We start from the raw sequence: 20259 nt of genomic DNA, 5'->3' as shown, positions 1-20259 counted from the left end.
TTGCAGATTGGGGGACTTTTACTCTTCCCTTTTAATTTGCAGAGGTGAAGCTTAGTATGATAACAATGACCGCAAGCAATCGCTAGAAACATTATCAACGTTTGTGTCCCAGAAAATTCAAATTCTATCTACATTATAGACTAGTAAACTTAGGTAGAGCGTATTCTACTTTATGCACTTTCTTCCTGTCATATAGTCTCTACATGTCTTCTTTTATTAGCTAATAATGTTCATAGTTGCCACTAGCAGTTATACACTATTAGAACTTGGTGATCTTAACTGTTAACTTCCTCTGTCCAGCTTCATGTAAGTATTGCTATAGGTTAGTAGATAACTCTTTTACAGAGATTGCACATTCACTATTGCTGTGTCTTATGGTTTCACATATAACTCTAAGCTGGGTGGCTGTCAGATTCTATGCTTTTCCAAAATATAATCTGTCCAAGATAACTTATTTCCATATTCATTACTGACCCCTATATCTAGAGGCCGTTTCCCTATCCCCCATCTGAGATTTTTCAGGTAGAAGTTCTTCCCTATTCAGTCCAAGAAAGCTTGATTAGATGATAAGAGGCTCAGTAAATGAATAATGATAATTCTCTGAGAATACTGTTCTTCTTATCAAGGAAGCCTACCATTATTATCTATTAAATTCAAACATCAAAACTTTTTCTATGTAATATAATAACAAATCTTATTTCCACATCATGCAGACTCAATAATATTTTTGAACTTGCTTCCAGCAAATTCTAATTGAAGGCTTAGAAGGGGTGTCCCAGCCACTGGGACCTGAATCATTTGATACTAGGTTGCATAGAAAGAATGAGATTTTAAATTATTTCTATTTTATTGAGTATCATAGGCTGCAGGGTCTTTTTGCATTATATTTGTATTATATATGTACTGGCAGAGATACCCAGCGTTGCCCGTGTTACATGCAATGGAAGAATTAGACTTTTCTGTTATATTTTATCTAATGAACTGGAATACTTATAATTCAAATTTCATCAAAATTGCAGATGAGGGTTCTTTCCCTCTTTACACACCCTAAAAAAATTCTAATGATGACACATGTATCCCATGCTACTGATCTTTATGCGCAGATTCCAAAATTCCAGTCTTATGGAACCTGTTAAAAAGATTTTGCTCCTGAAAAATGGAGGTCATGGAGCTCTAAAATGTGGGAGTTAAGGCTCCTATTGGGGGGGGGGGTCTTAACATCAACCAGAGAAGTTGAATTGTTGAGAATCTTTTTAACTTGGGTCTTATATGTATTGTTCGAATTTCTTTGAAATAGGAAATATATGTATGTTCACTGGGTTTGTAAAAGAGAGCAAAGCTACAAGAAACCAAAAGACGAATGATCACAATAAGCAGTCAGCTACCCTACCCTAGTCATTACTACTCCCCAATGTAGGATTCCTCACTATACAGGTGACAGGCACAGCCGTAAAATGCATTATGGATCTATAGCAACTGGAAGGGTGTGACCCAACTGAAACATTAGCAACTGTGTGATGTGAGGGCTAAGGGGAAATGAAAGTGTCACCTCTGGAGTTTGCAAATGACCACTATACCAATAGGTAACTGGACACTTTTAAAAGCACTTTGAGAAAAGCAAACAAGGAAGTCACAGACAATTTCACTCTGCAGCAATTCCTAAGGGTATACAGGGGATACCGAACCCCAACACCCACAGGAAGCTCACCAACAGAACTGATGTTCACAAGGAAGGCGAAATCAGTTTTTGATAAACTGTTACCTGGCAAGGAAAGGAAGAGTACCCCTAAAGGCAATCCAAAATTTTTCAAAATAGATGACAAGGTGTACATGAGGTTGAATTAAAACGGAAAACAATACTGGAAAAACGGCAAAATTACAAAGTGCATAGGGAAAATTATGTACAGAATTAAAAGCAGATAAGGTATTGAAAAAAGACACAGAAATCAATTGAAGAAGAGATTCAAAGAAAATGAACCAGATAGATTAGAAGAACCTATGGAATGGCTGTATGACACATTCCAGGTACCAACACTGTTACAAGTGGTTGAACCCATGCGTACAAGTGGAAGAAAAAGGAAGAAAACAGAGTTCCTACAAACAGATGCCAAAAAGAAAAAATATTAAGTTGAAAAAAAATGCTAAAAATAAAATTACTTACTTCCCAAAGAAAAAAACTAAAAAAATCTAAAAGGGGAGATTTTGTGGTGAAAATGATGTACTCCTTCCCATGTGACACTACACTATAAAGTATGACAGTCAGTCATTGTAAGAGGTCAGTAGTAGTAGAGTCGTTGTACGAGTTTTCAGTTGGCATCAGTGTCAGATATATGTTATATACGAGTTCAAGTTACCATCAAGGTAGACGTTTCAAAGTCATTGTCTTGCAGAGCTATCAGTAATAGTACAATAAATGAATCAAAGATAATAAGATGTGGAATACTGCCACAACATTATAGTGGCAACAAGAATATTACAGTGCTAACAATAACATACAAGTAGACAAGGATCCACATTATAACAGTTACCTAACTGATTAGAACCCCTTGATAATACTAAGGTGATTACATTTGACAATAAATGTACTTCCCTTCTGTTGCATCCAAGACATGAAAGCAAGAAACTGAAACCATCTGCTTTGATATGTACCTCAATATTTCTCAAGCAATAAAAGTTCACTGCTGCAAATTCTTATAAGTTATGACACCTTCAGAAAATCTTCCACGATCAGTAACACTTGCAATATAAGTATAATAAAAACCAATGATGCTGTCATGCACCGCATGGACTGAAAGATCTCTTGCTCTAAAATTGCATTCATATTTTCTGATCAAAAGAATCTTGACAAACTTTACTGAATCTCTAGTGTTCTACTCCTCAATCAAAATTGCTCATTAAGTTATACTTCTCCCAATGAATTCATCACATTTGCTGTTCATTTCCTGTCCAATTCCACATCAACAAAAAGAGACAATCACCCATACCCTGTTAGTAAACACTTAATCACTCTAATTTCCAATATCTCAAAGATGATAAGAACTGTCATCTCATTTATCATTTTGAATAACGTTCACTCCTTAGGGACTGCTACTACAATTTCTGAAGATCAAAATGATATCTGTTTTTCTATGTCAACACATGAGTCATCCCTCATTCCTGAATACTTCAGCAAGAGCAATGTCACTGCTCTTGATGTCAGCAAAGTGTTCAACCATGTCAGCTATAGAAAGCTCCTAAAAAGAACTAATTGCATATATGCTCTCTCTCTCTCTCTCCCTCTCCCTCTCTCTCTCTCTCTCTCTCTCTCTTTCCATTAACTTTTAGGCTGAAAATTTCCTGTCAGAGCATAAACTTACATCATGTAGAGATGTGACCTTCTCTATCATAATTCTGTTAACTCTGCTGTGCCCAGAACTGTTTTGTGCCTCTCCCAGTAGTTCTCAAACGGTACTCCACCAAGGCTTTCAGAGGGCACAGCAGATCTTTAAAAATTTAAGGTATTAGAAAATACCTACTAATGTTTGATCATCTTGAAAAATTGTGTTCATACACAGCTGCGATTAATGAAACAAGGCATGCAATTGTTTTCTGCACTTCCTCTAAATTTTAAATTTTAAAACATGTTTTTCTTTTAAATTTTCTATGCAAAGTACACCAATTGTTTTTATTATTTGATATAGTGTCTTCTATCATAGTCTTAGGTTTACTAGGACTTTCTGAGTAGAATTTGGTAGATGGAAACTGTATAGATTAATTACAATATAAGCACTGTAACACTGTGTTGACCAGACAGTTAAATGTTATTATACACCACTATTTACGATGCACTGTGAATTCTTTGTGCCCTTCTTTTCTCTCTTGGCCCTAATCATTTCACTAAATTGACCTCCCATTGTCATGGAGGCCTTCTTAGTGATCTTTTCTGATCTCTTGGGTACCACTCATCAACTGCATGGATCCACCAGTTGTCTATGAATTTTGTAACATATACATATAAAAAATATCATTTCCACTTTTTAAAAAAATACTGTTTTGTTATTGTCATTGTTGTCATTGTTGTAACAGTTAAAGCAGTAGCACCAGCTGCCCCTGGTGAGCCTTATCCAGCAAACTTATCATCAAAGTCTATCACCAATATAGCATTCTCTGTATTGAAACTATAGTGTCCAATGAGCTTTATCTTTTTATTTTTAATATTAGAGTTTTATGAATTAAGAGAGACTTGGCTGATAATTCTAGCTGGTTGAGTAACTATGAAGTTTTCTCATTCACTCATTTGTATTGTTGACAATGGTGTTGCAATAGTATGTCTCAAACCCCCCCCCCCCCCAGTTTAAAGGTCCTTTGTGAACTTAGACACTCCCAATGAATCAGCTGATGATGATTATAGAGCAGATCCTTCACTTATCCACTTGCACTATGCAATTTCTGTATCTTTTATTTTTCTATCCATTACTTGTTTCAATCATTGGACTTCTGCCATGCTGGGACACTGCCTTGATGGTTTAAGTTGAAAAGTTAACCCAGTACTTATTTTTTTCTACTCTAAGCACAAAGCCCGAAATTTTGGGGGAGGGGGACAGTCAATTAGTCGACCCCAGTATGCAACTGGTACTTAATTTATCAACCCCAAAAGGATGAAAGGCAAAGTTGACCTTGGCAGAATTTGAACTCAGAACGTAAAGACAGATGAAATACCGCTAAGCATATTGTCCAGTGTGCTAACACTTCTACCAACTCGCAGCCTTAACCCAGTACTTATTCTCCTGATTTACTTTGCTAAACCACTAAGTTATGGGGATGTTAACAAATTGACAACAGTTGTCAAGCAGTGTTGGCAGACAAACACACACACACACACACACACACACACACACACACACACACACACATCTTTTAATTTCTGACTACAAAAATTCACTCACAAGGCTTTGGGCTACCCGGGGCTAGAGTAAAAGACACTTGCTTAAGATGCTGGGCAGTAGTACTGAATCTAAGACCACATAGTTGGGAAGCAAACTTCTTAACTACATAACCATGCCTGCGCTATTAATGTCCTTGAATGAATTTATTAAACAATTTCTTAGAAGATACCAAATTTCTAGCATCAGAAAAATTATTTTCTTTATATAATTTTTCACAGCTATTCTGGTAATTAAACTAAATCCCATTCATCTTTTGTGTTTTTGAAAATATTGATTAAATATACTGCCTGAGAGCATATAAGTATCATAACTGTATTGAAAATGAATGAGTCTCACATAAGACCCCTATAAACTTAGAAATATATGCAGATATATAATTAATTAATTCTTATGCTCAATTGCGCACAACATCATTTCCTTCATAATTTGATATTCCCCAATTTCAATTCAAAATTTTAATTTGATTTCTTTTTTCTTAAGAGAAATGTCAAAGAACTGTCAAGGTTAAAAATGCAAACTTTTGACAAAAATTAAAAAACAACTTTGCAATTAGAATTGCAAAAATTGATTACAATTTTGTTGGTACAATTTATTCCATAATAAAGTGTGAAAAACTGAATGAAACATAAGATATCAGCATTTCTGACTTCTGTTTTCAGAATCAGAGAATACAGTAATGAGTGTTTAGCTCTTTGAATTCAGGTTAGGAAGAAGAATGGGTGCTGTGATATTGTGAATGGGTGTTGTGATATTTATGATGTTCTAAGAACATTAGTGATGTAAATGATTAGAAATGATTCCAGCTGGGATACAAAAGTATGTCGCTGACTTGGCTCACTCTTGACATGCTCTAAATATTTGCAATGTATAATAAAGGAAGATACAATAGCAAATTTCAGTAAAGTGATCTGTCAATTCAAGTTGAGAAGAAAAACAAATTACAAATTAAAATAATACAGAAACAATACAGGATGGTATCCAAACTAAGATATTCAAGGAATATTTTAGTACATGAACTGTCTAGTCCTTCAACGTAGGTAAACCTATTAAAATTTCCTGCCATTTTCAAAAATCCTTTTGATCTATATTTTTTGTATAATAAATGCCATACATCAAATTCTTTATCCTTGAATCACTTATGCAGTTAAAGAATAATCCTTTCTATAAGAGGCTTAAGGCCAGAAATTTTGGTGGCAGGGGTTAGTGGATTAGATCTAATTGACTAAGACCCCCTCCATCAAATCAAAAAAAAAAAAAAAAACTGAACCCCAAAAGGAAAAGTTAACCTTGATAGTATTTGCACTCAGAATGTAAAGCTAAATGGAATGCTGTTAAGCATTTTGTCCAGCATGCAAACAACTCTGCCACCTTGCTGTCATTACAGCTAACTAATTATGAAATATATTTATATAAAGGGCATTATTACAGAAAAATAACAACGCCACACAGTGGACTTCTCAAAATAACCACATTTAGTACCTAATGCGAGGAAAAACAACCAACAGAAGCCTAGCTACTTTCTTTTAAATAAACTTAACTGTGTATCGACCGATTTCGCGATTACTAGAATGAATCTAGATTTCGTTCATCAGCACAGTATTGTACCAAAAATATATATAAATAAACAGAATTCTCACCTCACCAAAAACGAACACCCTACGTATCCGACAGAGTAAAGGGAATGAAGTTTATCTGTATAATCCTATATTGAGTATATATTTGTTGTCTATTTAACTGTTCTCAAGTAACCTTTATATAGTTACTTGACTAATTTTCTCAATTTACTCAATTTCCAAAGCTTACAATTGCTAATTTAATCAAGAAACATGCCATACAATATCAACAACAGCACTTGGATGTGACATTACTTGGAAGCTTTTAGTTGTCACTTGACATGCTTGAAATAGCAGCCAAATATTCACCAAATTACACCCTACTGTCTTGTAAGTACAGGACATACATTAGCTAATGTAGTCCTTTATACCTCTAAAAAGACAGGATGGTCACTAATGGGATACCTTTAACCTTTTAGCATACAGATTATTCTGTCAAAAGTAATGCTTATATAGTCATATTATTTTGAATTAATCATACAATATCTTCTAAGTTTGAGGTTTTGATGATGGGATTGTTTATATTCAGAATGACATTGTAGGGTAGGTGTGAGAGGCTCGATCTGACCAATTTAGGCATAAAACAGGTAGAATATTTTGGCTGGATATGGCCAAGAGCTGACTGAGATTAGATAATATCTTTTCTACTATAGGCACAAGGCCTGAAATTTTGAGGGTTAGGGCTAGATGTGGAAGGTGGGGGGGGCAATGTTCAACTGGTACTTATTCTATCAACCCCAAAAAGATAAAAAGCAAAATTGACCACATTGGAATCTGAGGCTAAATAATATCAACAACAACAGTGTTTATTGCAATCTTTGTTGAAAGTTTTTAAACTCCAGTGTGTCATAAAGCAGCCCAGAACACTGGGAAATATTATGAGAGAGAGAGAACACTGGAAAATATTATGAGAGAGAGAGAGAGAGTGAGAGAGAGACAGTGAAGAAGAAAAGCATAAAGTGAAAGGTGAGGAATCACCTCTAATAATTTCTGCTTGTTATTGACAGAAAAATGATACATAAACTTGCACGTGGTAATTATATGGTTTTAATTTAGATTTGAATTGATTTATCAGATCTTAATCTTGTAAACTTGACAAAGCCCATTTTTTCTTAATTTAGAAAATAGTTTTAGTACATTATTCAGAGACACTATCCATCTGAAACATAATAGGTTAGTATTAACATGCAGGTTTTTTTAACAGCATGTTGTTTATAGCTTTAAGTATGTGTACTTCAAGATATATTATCTCAAGATATATTATCTTCAAGATATATTATCTCAAAAAAGAACTATTTCATATTCCCTTGAATATTCTTATGATATCAACATCATATAATTCTTGCTGTTATGAATAAAGTCTCTAAAATGGATAGCAAAAATTGAAGGATTGCTTTGGTCCAATGGTAGAATGAATGTCATGACAACAATAAATGTGGGTTCAAGTCACATGAGCTGATTTCAATTTTTTCAACCCAATATTTACATGCTATTGTTTAGAATTTTATGTGTGCTTGAGGTATACTATTTCAAAAAAGAATTATTTCATGTCCTCTGAAAATTTTATTAAATTCTTATGGTGTCAAAATATATACATAATACAAACATGTATGTGTGTGTGTCTAGGCACAAGTGTGACTGGGTAGCAAGAAGCTTACTTCCTAACCACATGGTTCCAGGTTCAATCCCTCTGCATGGCACTTCAGGCAAGTACCTTCTAAGATAACCTCTACATGAGGTAGAGCATACTGGGGGATGAACATCATATGTATATCTAGGAGTATGTCTATGTTTGTCACCCACCACTGCTTGACAACCAGCGTTAGAGTTTTTATGCCCCTTTAACTTAGTTGTTTGGCAAAAAAGACTGATAGAATAAGTACTAGGCTTGATTCATTTAACTAAAAATTCTTGAAGGCAGTGCCCCAACATGGCCACAGTCTAATGAACAAAACAAATAAAAGGTAAAAGATATACATATATATATATATATATGTGTGTGTGTGTGTGTGTGTATGTGTGTGTGTGTGTGTGTGTGTGTGTGTGTCACCTGACTGGCCTTCGTGCGGGTGACACGTAAAAGCACCCACTACACTCTCTGAGTGGTTGGCGTTAGGAAGGGCATCAAGCTGTAGAAACTCTGCCAAATCAGATTGGAGCCTGGTGCAACCATCTGGTTTCACCAGTCCTCAGTCAAATCGTCCAACCCATGCTAGCATGGAAAGCGGACGTTAAACGACGATAACGACGATATATATATATATATATATATATATGTTATAAAATATACAAAGCCTTGGTTTTTTATCTCATTACGAAAAGTAAATCCTTATATACACACGCTGATATATGACCTACGTTGGACCCCTTATTCGCATAATCACCAAACCTGGAGCTTAACTATGGTCTATCCATAGCACTTACTCAGCATTACCTGAAACTCTGGGTCTCATTGACTGACACCACTACCGCTCATAACCTATGTATGTATGTATGTATGTATGTATGTATGTATGTATGTACACACGCACACATGAATTCTTACATCATCATCATCATCATCATCATCATCATCATCATCGTCATCAATGCTCACAGAGCTCAAAATGGAATCTGGTGTGGCAGATTTTTTACAACCTGATGCCTTTCCTGTAACCAACCCTTACCTGTTTCCAAATAAAGTCATATTTCTCCATGATCCACTATGTTTCACAGAAGATTGAAAACAAAAGACACTCCACGCTTGATGATGAAACTTGTTTACAATCATCACACACACACACACATACACACACATACACACACACACAAACAAATAAACAAACAAACAAACAAACAAACAAACAAGCAAGCATACATACTATAAGGATCCATTATGAAAATGTGAAAAATCCGTAATAAGGGGAAATCAAACTGGAATATTGTCATGTTTTTAATGAAGCAGGCAGAAAAGTTGTTTCCCCACATTCCCTAGATCTCTGGCACAACTAAATAAGCAGTAATCAGGAATCTACAGTCTTCGAACTTTAAATGCATCAAAATTGTGCTTTTAGCCTAATATCCATGGCTGATGAGAGGATTTCCATATTTACTTGTCTTTTGTTTTTTTCTGTGAATCATTTCCATTTTCCATTTTAATTCATCTGTAGGTATGTAAACCCAACAGATTTTTGGGCTCTGATGATACACCATAAATCTAAACCCTTTATGGACAGGAAACCTAAGATAATCCCATAAACCAGACTTCCCCATTTTTAATATCTATATATACATATATATTATATATGAGTTTATATACACATTTACATGTGTGTAAAATTACATGTATATACATATTATATACTCAAATGTTTATATATATATATATATATTCAAATACACACACACATATCAAAATATACATACATACTTGTATATATGTGTGTATATATATATATATATATATATATATATATATATATATATATATATATATATATATATATAATATAAGTGCTTAAATATATACATACTCACACACAAACACCTACATACACACATGTGTGTGTATATGAGTGAGTTTTTTTCTATGTATTTTATTTGGCATCCATGTTAATCCGACTTCTATCTGTTAATCTCACTCAAGTAAATCCAATATAGCAGCTGGACTTGAGATTTATCTCTGGAACAGAACATAAATCATAAATAATTCCATGTTACCAACCAGCTGGACATAAGAAAAGAATGCGTTTTGAGAGAATTGAAGGAGCTGATTCTCACCTCCTCCTCCTCCTCAACTGCTGCCAGTTCTCATAACAACCTCATCTCTTATGCTTCAGGCTCAACAACAACTACAACAGCCATTCATAATTTTTTATAATCACTCACAAGCATAGTGGTTATGAAGCTTGCTTTCCAACATATAACCTCAGGTCCTGTCTCACTGTGTGGCATCTTGGGCAAGTGTCATCTGTTATAGCCCCAGGTCAACCAAGGCATGGTTAGTAGATTTTGTAAACAGAAACTGAACGAGGTCTACTGTGTGAGTGTGGTGGTGTGTTGTGCGTGTGTGTGTGTGTGTGTGTGTGTGTGTGTGTGTGTGTGTGTGTGTGGTGAAGGCACATGGCTTATTGGTTAGTATATTTGGCTCACAATCATACAGTCATGAGTTCGATTCCTGGTGGCATGTTATCCTTAAGCAAGAATCTTTATGTCCCATTGCTCCAGTTCATTCAGCTGGCAAAAATGAGTAGTACCAGTATTTCAAATGGCCAGCCTTGTCACATTCTTGAATCCCTGTCAGCAGCTTCCAGCTCTTTTCAAACTTTGATAATGAAGGATCAGGCAACTTTTGGGAAGTGAGCTATCTCTGTGTCACAATGTTGCACTTTTAAGGCAATGATTACAGCATGTCTTTTCATTTGCTGAATCAACCTGATGTCTGAAATGATTTATCTGAAAAGAAGGGTAAAAAAAAATAAGAAAAAATTTAGAGCTCTTGAAAGAAGTGTCTTCAAAGAACTAACAAAACCTGTACACTAACTGGACCTCTGAATATTCTATGAAGTAGGCAATCTCTACAACACTCTTATTACATTTATATTTGAAAAAATAATTTCTGGTGCAATAAAATCAATTGCACTAAAAGCATTGTTTCACCACAGAGCAACATGGGAAAACTTCTGGTGTGTGCATTACTTTACGGTAAATTCTTTTAGTAGATTTTTGGTGAAAAATTGTTCATGATGAAGTTTCACTGCAGCTAGATCAATTTCTGTTCAAAAATCATCTCTCTTATTAACAGCTGTTTGTAATCTGAGTGATTCAAATGAAAGCAACAATTGACTTGGTTCATTAAATATGAATACAATAATTTAATATTAAAATATATGTGATTTTCTTATACCCACTCCCACATACCCCACCTCTACCCCTACCCTCAGTCTAACCCACACCCCACCCTTGCTTTCCCTACTCTCATCTCCCCCACATCCCAACACCACCACACCACACCACACACCACCACACCACACCACACACCACCACACCACACCACACCACACACCACCACACCACACACCACCACACCACACCACACACCACCACACCACACCACACACCACCACACCACACCACACACCACCACACCACACCACACACCACACACCACACACCACCACACCACACACTACCACAACACACCACACCACACACCACCACACTACACACCACCACACCACACACCACACACCACCATACCACACAACACCACATCACATTACACCACCACGCACACACTAGCACTGATCACTTCCCAGCACCCACACCATCATCCACACACCTATACATGCACACACACACACGTCAATGTCACCAGCCCTCTTCCACACGCACATACATGCTCTCTTATACACACGCATGCGTACTTTCGTTTTAAGATCACCCCTACTTTATTATCTCCCCTTCTTCCTAGCTCTCCTGTGTGACCTCTCTGTCCGACATTCGCCATGATAGATCACTAGCCACTACACATTCATTATTTTCTCTCCCTGTTTCTTTCTGTGTTCCTTTCTGTGTTCCTTTCTGTGAAAGAGCGTAGGCTCGAAACGTTAAAGACTTTTTTCACTTCCAAGCATTAAACTAATACATCTATTTGTTGTTTACACCACCTGTCTTCGTCTTTTGTTTTTTGGGGAATTCTCCCTATATACATTCACTTAAACACATTACTTAATAAATTGTAAAGTAAATATTAATATATGGTACAGATAAGGCTGAACTAAATATGTGGTACAGATATGATATAGATACACTAAAACCAGAAATTGTGATATGTCATAATAATTCATTAAAGTCATCCAAGTAAAGCCACAAGTATAAAAGTTAGCTAGAAAAACAGAAAAACATAAGCAAAGTAACAATTCACAAATGCAATAACTTACAATATAAAGTTTTCCTTAAATCTTTGACATTCAAATGTAATGTTTATTTTTTCACATCATTTTGAATTAATCATATATTATCTTGTAACTTTAAGTCTTCAATGATGTGATTGTTTATTTATGGAATGACATTGTAGGATAGGTGTAAGAAGCTGGATCTGGTCAGTTTGAACATAAAAGTGATGGAATATTTTTGCCAGATATGGCTGTTCATTTCATGTTAATTAAATAGCTTCTCCATATATGTTGTGCATTGATAGGCCTTTACTGCTAATTTATGTGGTATCTTGATCCAAGCAAGATCAGTGGCAAACAGGCAGAGTGTAACATGCCTGCTAACTTATTAATAGAGTGACAAGAAGAATTATATGATGTACGATGGGCTTCTTTCAGCTTCTGTCTACCAAATCCACTCAAAGGCAAGGCTTTGGTCAGCCTGGGGCTAGAGTTGAAGACGCTTACTTGAGGTACTATGCAGTGAGACTAAATCCAAAGCCATATGGTCGGGGAAGAAACTTCTTATGACAGATTCACACCTGCACCTTACATCCTTATATCTTATATGTGTATGTATGTGTGTGTGCACGCGCATGCATATATATATATATATATATGTATATATATATATATATATATTTCACTTCTCCCTCTCCTTCTTTGCTGTCCTCTTTCTCCTACTCCCTGCTATCTTCCATTCCTTCTCCCTTCTCTTCACTCCCTTTGTTTCTTTCCTTCATCCTCTCTTCCCCTCTGCCTGTTGCTCACACGTGACTACAGGCCATTTCTCTTGCCCCTGTCTTTTCTGGACAAAACGTCCACTGGGTTAGATGTCATTTCTCTTGCCTCCCAACATTTTTTTCTTTTCTACTATTTTATCTTCTTCTATTTATTTTATTACCTTTAAAAATTTCTCCCAAGTGTTACCCATTACAATTTGTCTTGGCCTAACATCCCAAAATGTTTGTCTTCGTCAGTTGTTTACCTTGTACATCCCATCTGTTGTTTGTTTGTTCGAAGCCCTAACTCTCCACAAATTTTATATTTAAAAAATTTCTGGAGGCTCTGTCTTATGAAGTTTTCCTATCTTGTTGTTATAAGCACAAAGTAGGGAGTAGTAAAAGAGTTGACATCTGAGGAAGAATTTGACATCTTTTGGTATTTTGTCCTGTACTTATCTCTATTTGTTTACATATTTTTTACTTGTTGGTGATATCCTGTACATAATGTGTATTTTTCATCTATATATATATAAGTATATATACATATATATATATATATATATATATATATATATATATATATATATATATACATACATACATACATATATATATTTCTATGTGGCCTGCTTGTTTGTTGCACCTTGTTTACCATTTTGTCCTTGTTCTTTTGCCACGTCATGTACCCAGTTATGTATCTATATGTACATGTGGATGAACGTATATACATACATGTACATATATATGCATATGCTCATATATTGTTTATATATATATATATATATATATATATATATATATAATTGCAGCATGGAAGATGTTTGCAAGCCATTCAAGAACACACAAAATCCATTAGTTTCACTTCAACATTTAAATTTATTTGTGTGTCCTTGAACAGCTTACAAACATCTTCCACGCTGCAATTGATCTTAAATCAAGTCACTTGCTACGAAAGTACATCTACACACACACACACACACACACACACACACACACACACATGTTCGTGCATCATCATCATCATCATCATCATCATCATCATCATCATTGCCATCATCATCATTTAACATCTGTTTTCCATGCTGCCTACTTAGCATGGTTTCTATAGTTGGATTCCCTTCTTAATGCCAACCACTTTACAAAGTGTACTGGTTGGTGCTTTCTATGTGGCACCAGCACCAGTGAGATCATCAAATAACTCATAAGAGAAGACCCCCTCAACTGTGGGTGTGTAGTATTGAAAGAAGTGGTTTTATGCCAGTTGACAGTAAGTCAAAATATGATAGAGAGACATGTACAGGTGTCATGCTGCTCATGGTATGTAAATAATTTATTAAGCTATTTCTTTTCAAAGATTCATTAAAATAATTTCTCTTTGATAATACACAAGGCCCATGTTTATTTATAAGGGAAGAGAATGGAATGTTGTAATGTTTGTTAATTATTTTTTCCATACATACATCAGCAACAAAAGTGAGGTCAAATGGATTCAAGAAAGAGCCAAACAGGATTGGGAACTTAATTTTATTAATAAATTACTGGTGCATTAAATATGTTTTGTTTCAGCTACATAGTACTACTCTATCTATAAATGTTAGACAAAAGTTTATTGAATGTATATATGGAAATGAACACCTCTTTATATACTATATCTTCAAAGACAAAAAAAGAGGAATCAGCCAGACTTATTTGCATTCTATGTTGGGATTTCATCTATGACCAAGCATTCTCTTAAACTGATCATAGAGATGCTGCTTGTTAGTCCACAATTACTACAGGCTAAAGCAAACGGCAAAGACTAATTTGCATATATCATGCATTTTTGGGAGGTAATTTGATTAATAAATTACTATTACGTTAACAGTGTTTTGGTTTAATACTATACTATACTATCGAATATATCCTTTGATCTATCTAAATTATTTCAGCCCATGTTAGTCTTTGAAGTTTTAAGGAGTGTCTCCATGAACAATCAAAGAAGGGTATTCAGTCACTGATGAAATCCTAACATAGATTTAAAGTTGAAGTTAATTTGGTTGATCTTCGATTCTGTTTATGAAAATAATGTATATAGAGACATGATGTATACATTTGTCTATTATTTGTCTATTGTATTAACATACACTATTAGCTAAAATCTCTTTAGACATATTATGTAATGCAGTATATCATAACTTAGTGTTACAATTTTTACCATTTACTTCGCAAAATTTCTGTAAAAACATGGAAAATATTGATATAAAAACTATATTGAAACCTTTTACCTTTTATCTTTTACTTCTTTCAGACATTAGATTGGGCCATGCTGGGACACCACCTTGAAGAATTTTAGTCAAATGAATTGACCCCTGTACTTATTTCTTTAAGCCCGGTACTTATTCTATTGGTGTCTTTTGCCAAACTGCTAAGTTACAGGGATGTAAATACACCAGCATTGGTTGTCAAGTGATGGTAGGGTTATAAATACAAAGACAATGACAAACACACACATACACGCACACACACACACACACACACACACACACACACACAGAGGCTCCTTTCAGTTTCCATCCACCAAATCCACTTACAAGGTTTCAGTCAGCCTGAGGCTATAGTAGAAACACTCGCCCAAGGTGCCATGTAGTGGGATAGAACCTGGAACCATGTGGTTGGAAGCAAATTTCTTACCACACAACTACACATATACATTTGTTTATTATTGTTAGTTAAAATGTCTTTAGAAATATTATGTAATGCAGTATATCATAATAACTTAGCATTACAATGTTTAACGTTTATTCTGCATTGCCTATGTGGAAAATATTGATATAACAAATATTGAAATGAGTTTAAAAAATAAAATGAAGTCTGTAATAACAGCCTCTGGTTTGATTCTGTTCTGAATATTGATAAATGTCAATTGTAAAAACTTTCTCGATGTTGTTTTCCGGTAAGAATTACATAAAGTAATAGATGATACCTCCAATATTTCTTCTAGAGCTAATATCTAGCTGACCAAAATAGATATTATCTGTTCTCTCTAGGCAATGAGAGCATTTAGTTAATGGACTTCACTACCAATGAAAGCTTTTTCTCGGATTTAGCCAAGAGATTTGAGAAGCTGAGTAAGTCTCAAGGGTACCTTGGCTCTCCTCATAGGCTGAAAAGTTATGCAGTCAAATGTATCTTATATAGAACTCATTTGGGTTAACACTGTTAAGAGAGATTGTGTTCTCAAGATCATTATACTTCATCTTAACAGAATATTTGAATTGCTGTGTACAAACCTTCTCTTAGCAATTACTAGTTTTCTTTCTCCTTTCTAAGGATAGACATTAGCTGACAGCCCCTGCAAAGAGTCTGACAAGATAATGAAGGAGCCTTTAAGTGGATACTCAGCCTTCTAGAAATAGCAGTAAAATCTCCATCAAATATCACCCTACTGTTCTAAATAAAAGGGAGAACACATTGCCCAGTGTAGTCCCTGATATACAAAAACACAGGATGATCACAATTAGGACACCTTTGACTGTAGATCTTCTTGCTGAAAGCTGACCTAGGGCAAAACAGTAACAGCAGTAGCCACAGCAGCAGCAGCAAAAGCAACATTAGCAATAGATCTGTTCCATGTATGGATCTATTATATTCTCTTCTTAAATGAAAATGGAATCTAAGTTATTGTAACAACATCAATTTCTACTGAGTTGGTTCCTTCATTAGATATGTACTGTTTAATTCACCCCAACCCCATTTCATCACTACTACTGTCACAACTGCCACTGCCACCGTCATCATCATCATCATCACCACCACCACCACCACCACCATCACCACCACCACCACCATCATCATCATCATCATCATCATCATCATCATCATGCCTGTTTTCCATGTTGGCGTGAGTTGGACAGGTTATCACAGTTCGAGTCAATTCTTATTTAAAGATAACTGCCTTCACAGACTGATTGGTGGTGATGAGGCACATCTTGCTCATGTGTATTTTTATATAATTAAAAATATTTATTATTTCTGTATTTACAATATTTGTTTTATTACAAATGTTTATAACTTTCAATATTTCTGTTAATGTTCATTTCATCATCTTACAAGTAGAAATCATTAACAAGATTAATCATTAACATAGGCACAGGAGTGGCTGTGTGGTAAGTAGCTTGCTTACCAACCACATGGTTCTGGGTTCAGTCTCACTGCATGGCACCTTGGGCAAATGTCTTCTACTATAGCTTCGGGCTGACCAAAGCCTTGTGAGTGGATTTGGTAGACAGAAACTGAAAGAAACCCATCGTATATATGTATATGTATATATATATATGTGTGTGTGTGTGTTTGTGGGTCTGTGTTTGTCCCCCCAACATCGCTTGACAACCGATGCTGGTGTCTTTACGTCCCCGTAACTTAGCAGTTCGGCAAAAGAGACCAATAGAATAAGTACTTGGCTTACAAAGAATAAGTCCTGGGGTCAATTTGCTCGACTAAAGGCAGTGCTCCAGCATGGCCGCAGTCAAATGACTGAAGCAAGTAAAAGAGTAAACGAGTAAGATGTGCTATCTTCATTAATTAATAGAGGGAGCAATTAATCTATCTAGACTTGGTATAATACCTTTTATTGATTTCCTATATTCTCCTACAAGGATATCTTCATAACTAACTGTGATGTATCATAAAACTCTTACTTTTCCAGTACCTAATTACCATGTTTAATTCCTAAATGTGGATTTAGTTTTTTGAGACTAAAACTTTATCTGCTTTCCATCTCATTCACACAACAAACTTATCCTTTCAGAAGAATTATAAGAAGTAAGGCTTTTATATCTGGTATGTTTTAATGGCATTTATGATATCACATTTTTCATTTAATCCTTTAACTGTGAAATTTTATTCCATGGTTATTCCAGTAATGAAATTAAATATCTACTGAAAAATAGAATTGGTATTTTCTGCAAGTTACCTTGCATCAATAAACTTGATTTATCTCAACATAATTCTATGTACTGCACATGCACCTTTGATGAGTTGTGGTGCACCTGAGCATTATACACAATAATTTCATTATTATTATTATTATTGTTCAGTAGTTTTATTTTTATAACGTGCTTTCACTTCACTACCGAGCGCAACTCTGTGCGCCTTGGGTATGTGCTGTGGTTTGCTGTGGTGTTCTTATGGTTACTGTATTGAAAGTGTTTTGCGTAGGATGTGTGCAGTGCCCAGTAGTGCAATTTTCTGTATGTTATATATATTTGTAAGTCCTGGTGTTTTTGTTAGGTATTTGTCTGAATATTTTTTTATTATACCTAAGGCACCTACTATGATAGGAATTGTTTCTGTTTTTTATTATTATTATTATTATTATTACTATTATTATTATATAAAAATTAGTGTCAAAACATAACATTCTTCAGCAAAAAGATAGTTTGGTATAAAAAAAACTGACTTTCTGCAGTTAAGGTAATGAAATTTTGAGTGGATACATCTCGTTATTTCTGCAGTAAAAGAGCCAAGGTTTATGCTTGAGTAGTTTTCACTTTCACTATATGATTTCTATTGTTGTTTTGTATGCTCATCTATCTTCTCTAGTTGTTCTCAATTGCCAAGTAGGTTGGTAGGATGCATGTGATGATAACAACCACACTAAGACTTGAGTGAATTTCTAAATATTTTATTTACCACAGCAATGTATTTACATATTCTTTTATTCTTCTACTTGTTTCAGCCATTTGACTGCAACCATACTGGAGCACCACCTTTAGTTGAACAAATTGACCCCAGGACTTATTCTTTGTAAGCCTAGTACTTATTCTATCGGTCCATTTTTCCAAACTGCTATGTTACAGGGACATAAACACAATCAACATTGGTTGCCAAGCGATGGTGAGGTGACAAACAGAGACATACAAATACACACACACACACACATGATAGGCTTCTTTCAGTTTCCGTCAACCAAATCCACTTACAAGGCTCTGGTCAGCCTGAAGCTATGGTAGAAGACATTGCCCAAGGTGCCGCGCAGTGGGACTGAACCTGGAACCATGTGGTTTGTTTGCTCATTTCTAATTTTTTACTATAACTGATTCAATTCATAAAAAAAAAATTGGTATAATTTCCACCAAAAATTTCATTATATAAAGATCATACCTTTGAGAGTCTATCATATGGAGAAAAAGCAACATGACCAATGTAAACCTGGGATAGCTCCAGTCTAAGTTAAATTTTCTCACCTGTTGGCCCAGAAGGTTTTACAATCCATTTGGCAGGAAAACTTGCATACTTCCTTTGGAAGTTGGTGCCTCAGCAAGTGCTGATTGGTCAAACCATATTTTCATATGGCAGCTCTTTTCCTTTTATGGAAAAATACCTCTATAAGCTTTATTGAAAATTTGATACAGATGTACATAGATTTATGTGTTTCTTTGTTGTAGTTTAATTTTAAAGTTAGTATTTAATCCTGCCTATATTTAGATTGAATGAATGTGGTTATTAAGCTTTCACATTTATTATACTATGGAAGACTGTAAGGAATAAAATGTATGACTTAAAGGTTTGGTCACTGTTTAGTTACATATTTAGAAGTTGGTTATTGATTTACTTATTGAATTTATTTACCAAGACTGTTGTACATAGGATAAATGTGTTTGAAAGTTGTGGTTTCTTTGGTATGTTTGTTCCCAAACAACACTTATTTTAGTGCTGTTGCCACCGCCGGATTGAATGGTACTGCCCAGGTATTGAAACCATAATGATATCTGTGGGGCAGCTGATGATGGAGGTATGTTGGATTGTGGGTATGGTTATTTTTGTATATGTGGAATAGTGTTATAACACATCCTTTTGATAAATAACATGTATGTATATGATACATATATAATACAAAACCACATTAAAATACAAATCAAAATCCCAAAGAAAAAGCAAATATGAGCAAAGAAAGTAAAAAAGAACAAAAAAGGAGAAAGAGGAAGAAAGAAAGTAAAAGAAAGAGAAAACATCAATTCAATACTAAGTGCTTCAATTGGTTGTGCATCACAAATTTCAAAGGAACCTACTAAAGCGAGCCAACACGCTCATGGCATTACTA

This window comes from Octopus bimaculoides, chromosome 4 (assembly GCF_046866305.1).
Source record: "Octopus bimaculoides isolate indiv1 chromosome 4, ASM4686630v1, whole genome shotgun sequence".
In the NCBI taxonomy this organism is placed as follows: Eukaryota; Metazoa; Mollusca; class Cephalopoda; order Octopoda; family Octopodidae; genus Octopus; species Octopus bimaculoides.
Note: the sequence above shows the minus strand (reverse complement) of the source record.